Source organism: Triticum urartu, chromosome 1A (assembly GCF_056163025.1).
Source record: "Triticum urartu cultivar PI428250 chromosome 1A, HENAU_Tu73, whole genome shotgun sequence".
Taxonomy (NCBI): domain Eukaryota; kingdom Viridiplantae; phylum Streptophyta; class Magnoliopsida; order Poales; family Poaceae; genus Triticum; species Triticum urartu.
In genome coordinates this window covers 174,772,550-174,779,669 of record NC_141873.1, presented here as the reverse complement: position 1 = coordinate 174,779,669, position 7,120 = coordinate 174,772,550, and positions in this window count along the sequence as shown.

Sequence of the window (7,120 nt, the reverse complement as noted above, 5' to 3'; positions counted from 1 at the left end):
TCCAACCATAAAAGTGCATGACAACCTCTGCTTCCCTCTGCGAAGGGCCTATCTTTTACTTTTATCTTCTACCTTATATAAGAGTCATGGTGATCTTCACCTTTCTTTTTACATTTTATCCTTTGGCAAGCACAATGTGTTGGAAAGATCCAGATATATATATATATATATATATATATATATAGCTAATTGGATGTGACTCTTCATGAACTATTATTGTTGACATTACCCTTCAGGTAAAACTTTGGGAGGAAAAACTATAAGCCCCTATCTTTCTCTGTGTCCGATTAAAACTTCATACCCATAAATATTGCATGAGTGTCAGCAATTGTGAAAGACTAAAAGATGGTTGAGTATGTGGACTTGCTGAAAAGCTCTTATATTGACTATTTCCTATGTTATGAGAAATTGCAATTGCCTCAATAACCGAGATTAGAGTTTGTTGGTTCTCAATGAATTTTATGATTCATACTTGAAATTGTGATTGAATTGTTACTTTAGCATAAGAGATCATATGACAATATATATATATGTTGTTGTTATAAGAATGATCATGATGCCCTCATGCCCGCATTTTATTTTTATCGACACCTCTATCTCTAAACATGTGGACATATTTCTCGATTTCGGCTTTCACTTGAGGACAAGCGGGGTCTAGGCTTGGGGGAGTTGATACGCCCATTTTGCATCATGCTTTTATATCGATATTTATTGCATTATGGGATGTTATTACACATTATGTCACAATACTTATGCCTATTCTCTCTTATTTTACAAGGTTTACATAAAGAGGGAGAATGCCGACAGCTGGGATTCTGGGCTGGAAAAGGAGAAAATATTAGTGACCTATTTGGCACAGCTCCAAAAGCCCTGAAACTTCACGGAAGTTATTTCCAGAATATATAAAAAATACTTAGTGCAAGAAGTACCAGAGGGGGGCCACCCACCAGCCATGAGGGTAGGGGCGAGCCCTACACCCCTGGGCGCACCCCCTGCCTCGTGGGCCCCCTGGTGGCCCTCCGGTGCCCATCTTCTGCTATATGGAGTCTTTCGTCGAGAAAAAAAATCATAAGCAAGATTTCGGGATGAGACTCCGCCGCCACGAGGCAGAACCAATCTAGGGCTCCGGTGGAGCTGTTCTGCCGGGGAAACTTCCCTCCGGGAGGGGAAATCATCACCATTGTCATCACCAACGATCCTCTCATCGGGAGGGGGTCAATCTCCATCAACATCTTCACTGGCACCTTCTCATCACAAACCCTAGTTCATCTCTTGTATCCAATCTTTGTATCCAAACCTCAGATTGGTACCTGTGGGTTGCTAGTAGTGTTCATTACTCCTTGTAGTTGATGCTAGTTGGTTTACTTGGTGGAAGACCATATGTTCACATCCATTATGCATATTAATACCCCTCTGATTATGAACATGAATATGCTTTGATAGTTGTTACGTTTGTTCCTGAGGACATGGGAGAAGTCTTCCTATTAGTAGTCATGTGAATTTGGTATTAGTTCGATATTTCGATGAGATGTATGTTGTCATCCCTCTAGTGGTGTCATGTGAACGTCGACTACATGACAATTCACCATTGTTTGGGCCTAGAGGGAGGCATTGGGAAGTAATAAGTAGATGATGGGTTTCTAGAGTGACATTAGCTTAAACCCTAGTTTTTGTGTTGCTTCGTAAGGGGCTGATTTGGATCCATATGTTTCATGCTATGGTTAGGTTTACCTTAATACTTCTGTTGTAGTTGCGGATGCTTGCAATGGGGGTTAATCATAAGTGGGATTTTTGTCCAAGTAAGGACGGCACCCAAGCACCGGTCCACCCACATTTCAAATTATCAAAGTACCGAACGCGAATCATATGAACGTGATGAAAACTAGCTTGACGATAATTATCATGTGTCCTCGGGAGCGCTTTCCTTCATATAAGAGTTTGTCCAGGCTTGTCCTTTGCTACAAAAAGGATTGGGCCATCTTGCTGCACCTTATTTACTTTTATTACTTGCTACTCGTTACAAATTACATTATCACAAAACTATCTGTTACTGATAATTTTAGTGCTTGCAAAGAATACCTTGCTGAAAACCGCTTATCATTTCCTTCTGCTCCTCATTGGGTTCGACACTCTTACTTATCGAAAGGACTATGATAGATCCCCTATACTTGTGGGTCATCAGGCAGCGCATGCCAGATGAACTTTTGGTGGACCAAGGCGGTCAGAAGTGGGCATTTCATAAACCGATGATTGTTCTTTGAGTGTGACGTCATCTATTTCATGTAGATAAGCCTACTATATAATGGAAGAGAATTTAAATTTTTTCATATATATGTTGATAGCCTGTACGATACGTTGTGATTCATAAAGACCGTTACAAACATCAATGTTCTGCTTATCATAGATAAGATTGATTAATACACGTAACAATCCATGTCCTTAACAAGGGGTGCATGCATGTATAGGTTGATCGTGTGTCTTGTGTCGTGTTCTGTGTGCATGCAGACGTGCGAGTGTTGCATGTGTGCATGTGTACGTTTCAGTGTTGTATGCATGTGTGCGTCCATGTGTTCGTGAGTGCATGTGTATGTGTCAGTGTTGCACGCCTGCATGTGTGTGTATTCGTTATGTGTACGTGTCAGTGTTGCATGCCTCCATGCACGCGTGTGTTCATGCGAGTGTTGCGTGTGTGTATCTATACGTGCGAGGTGAGGCTACACGTCAGTCGACTAACTTTTTCATCTCTGGTCTGTCAATTTTCCTGCCGTTGGATACGAAATCAAGGGCCTGTATGTTATCTTCAACCTCCACCCCCTGAGCCACCAGCCACCACCGGCCGAGCTGCCGCCGCCCGCTGCCCACGGCCGGCCCGCGCCGCCTCGCTGCCCCGCCTGCCCCGAAACCACTCCCCACCGCTGGTCCGCCACCGCCCCGGCCATCCCTCTAGCCCCCCCCACACCGAGCTTTTTCTCCGGCGATCCCCACGCCACCGCCCAATCACCACGCCCCCCACCGCCGGCGACTGCGAACCAGAGGTCTCACGACTTCAAATCCCCACCGACCACTAATTTATTACCATCTGTGTCTTTCATATACGCGCTGACGGGTGGCCCTATGGTAATGTGCGCTGCTGAATATGGACCGTTTTTTACAGGTCAATTGATCGTGTCATCAACAAATTATGGAGCTGTATTGTGAGCCAGTGACCGTATGATCACCCTGAAATGTATTTTATTAACACAATACAGACTCAAACTACCATTTCTTTCTTTCATATACGCTCTCAGGGGCGGGGCCAGAAAATTTGGTCATTGGGTTCACTCCATGACTTGTGAGAATTTGGTACTATTACGTGAAGTGTAAAGTATAATTTTAAATTATCTTACGACAAAGTTATAGCACCCAAAGACAACATAATAAATAGAAATATGGTATCACATATCAATATTGTGTTGCATTAAGAACTGAAGTGTGCAAGACATACCGGTTCAATAAAATTATGAAATTACTTGTTTGCATATTAGAAATAGAGTTGTATCAGGTAACTTTGTAGCCCGGGTGTAGCTTCTCATCTTCTTGGAACATTGGAAAAATGATAAGTTAGTTTGACAAGTTTAGAATAAGTATTATCAAGCGAAAGAATCTTGTAAAGTCACTCACATTTTAAAGTATCCCCTTTTGATCTTTCATCATATTAAAAAGATTAAACATTATTGCATTATTACTATTGATAGAAAATATATCTTTCTCCACATAACAAATTAGACAATCACTCATGAAATGATCACCCATTTTGTAGCGCAACTTTTTCTTGACAATAGTCATAGCTGAAAAGCAATGCTCCATTGATGTTGTGGCAACTGGCAATATTAGTACTGGCTTTACAACATAATAGATCAAACGAAATGTAACATGCTTTTCTTCTTCCAACCATTCCAACCTTTAATTGCAAATGCATCACTCCCAGCTTGCACCTGACTGTAATATCTGAAAAGATAGCAACACAAATATAATGTCTTATGCACTTGGTTCCCTCATTAATATATATGCATAATCTCATCTTGCTTCTTTGGATTTCTTATGTACGTACTATGATATCCTCTCCTGATCGGCCGGATCATAAGGCAACTCATCTGTTAATTTATGTATGAATAGTAGGCATTGGGAGATTATCTGCGGTGACATTTGAAGCACTTTTTCTACGTCTAATAGATGACCTTGATGTGCCTGCAGTATCATTATTTGGATCTAGTGTCTGAGTTCCCTTGGAATAATACAACTCTGTAGCCTACATCAATCAAAGTCCATGCAGAAAAAAGAAAGAAGAAAACTAGGGTAAAACGTACTAGATTATTATAGGCTAGATAAAACATACACCAGGGAGAGGAGATGTGGCAATTTAATCCAATTACCTTAAATTTCTCGTTACAGTTGTCGCCATTGTCGATGTGTGGTGGCCTACTTGCTGCCAGCGTGCGGCGGCTGAGACGCCGTGCGCTCGGCGAGGAACACGAAAAGGAAAGAGGAAATATGTGAATTGTAAAACGAACAGACAAGAGTGTGTGTGTGCGTGTACATGACTAATCACGGTTTAGGCCTGGGCATGGACAGTTGTGTGTTCATGGGACTTTGGGCCATCTCTTTACCTATTCACATGACTTTGCACCATGTGGAACGTTTGACTGGTCAATTGATTGTGTCATCAACAAAAGACAGAGTTGTACGGGTGAGCCAGTGACCGTATAATCACCACATGTATTTTTTAACACGGTACAAATGCAAGCGCTCATATATACGCGCAAGCACTCACCGCTATAGCGCACACACGCAGACCCTACCCCTATGAGCACCTTCGAGAGAGTGAGCCAGCATATGATCTTGAGATTTTATGAAGTCGTCATAGGTGCCTCGTGGTCGAGGGGAACATCTCCTCCCATTGAACGCACATCGCTAGAAAATACTAAAATTAACCCATGATAAATGCGAGCACCAGGACTTTAACCCTGGTGGTCTCGGGAAACCATTATCCTCCTAACCATCCAACCACAGGTTGGTTAGCACCACAAAATGTATGTGGTGACCATGATGAGCTTATTCTGAAGTCCAGTGACCATATCGTGCTTTTGCTTCAAATACAATTACTGTAAGTGTCGTCAACAAAACACGGAGCATGCAGCAAATACAACGTCCGTCAGTGTCATCAACAAAATACGGAGACGTGTGAGCTAGATACCATATGATCACCACGAGAATGTATATGGTGACCGTAATGAGCATATTCTGAAGTCCAGTGACCGTATAGTGCTTTCGCTTGAAATATAGTGACCATCACGCGTGAATGTGTCAGGGGCATGCATACTTTTATAGGGTCGAGAGATAGTTTGTGTGCATACATGAAAGTGGTGTAGAAAGAGGGAGTGTCCGGTGGAGACAAGGAGAGATATGCCCTTCGTTTCTCTTTCCTATGACTAATATTTTAGAAGAAAATATAAACATTCACAATGCAGAACAAATATTTTTTGATGCACCATGCAATTAACTTTCATGTATAACATTGTACTATTGTATATGCTTATTTTCTTAATGGCCAATTGCGTGTGTGGTGTGGTGGGCACATCATTTCTAGTTAGGGTGGGCACATTCTTTCTAGTTGTGGTGGGTCAACGTGAGGACTCATGGGTCGGTTCCATCCTGCGCCACATAGGTTGGACCGAGACGCATTATATGAAGACCCATGTGGAGGACTCGGCGTACAAGACGAAGCTACCAGAGTCATGGAGGACTCTATCCCCACTGATGATAACCCGAATATATATGATTTGTAACCCTAGGCCTCGAGTATGTTAAAGAAGCCCAGTGGCTAGTTTGTCGATAGTATACACACACGCACAATGCCTGGTATTCACGTGTACTTTGTACACACCCCTATCACTAATATATAGTACCAGGCGTAGGCTTTTTCCTCAACTGCAAGGGCCCGAACTTGGGTAAAACTTTGCCTCGTATTACCATCCAGACTAATAGTCAGGGATATCCTACCGAATGATCTGATGGAATCATATCTGCCAACTACTAAGAGAGAGGTGTGTCTAGGGGGTGCAATGTGCGCGAGAGAGGCCTAAAGATAATGTGCGTGTGGGAGACACGTAGGCACATATATGTGCGTATAGAGGGCTAGTAGAGACCATGCATGTGTATATATGCATGTGAGAGAAATAGTGGTTTCCTACTGAGATTAGTGAAAAGAGTGGTACATAGTAGTCAGAAAGAGAGAGGGAGATATATAGAGAGTGTGTGCATGAGACACCCCGACACCCCGGGAGAGATTGTGAGCATGTGTGAAAGAGAAATGTCGATGTATATAAAGTGTGTGCACATATGCGTTAGATAGAGAGATATATAGCGCGTGTGTGAGAACGGGGCAAAGCATAGTGCATCTACGTGTAAAAGGCAGTTCTACGTATTAAATTGAAATATAAATGGCATTATTATTTTTGGATGAGATCATGAATTTTGCAATTTGCGTAAGAACGAAAATCGGTCTATCAGACACCCGTACTCTATTGAATTCTAGCATGTGCATGTGTTTATTTCATATTATCGATCCATAGAGTGAGAGCGGTTTGAAATACATGCAATGCGTTGCTTTTTCAATTCATATATAAACATTAATTAGTGCACTCCATGTTGTTAGTGTGAAGCACTTTATACATTTGTCACTTACATGGATACATTCCAAATTGCTAGCTACGAAATAGAATACATGTTGAATTCAACATAAAGGGGGTCGAAGATTCGAATTCATAGGAATTGCATTCATCTATTTTAATCCGAGATAATGGCATTTGTAAATCAGATCTAAAAGGGGGCATCAATCTTTGTTGTGCGTTTGAACATGCTATATATTCATACGCATGTCTAACTATTTTTTGCAATCAAGGAGATTATATCTAGAACCATGCATGAACTGAGGTAAGTTGCATATTTTTTACTAATATATACTCGTGTACAGTGTATATTCAAATGTGCCCCCTCCATTCCAAAATAATCATAGTTTTAGGATTCTCAAGAGTCGAGATTTGGAAGTTTGACAAATCCTGAAAGTTCAATTCAAGAGAAC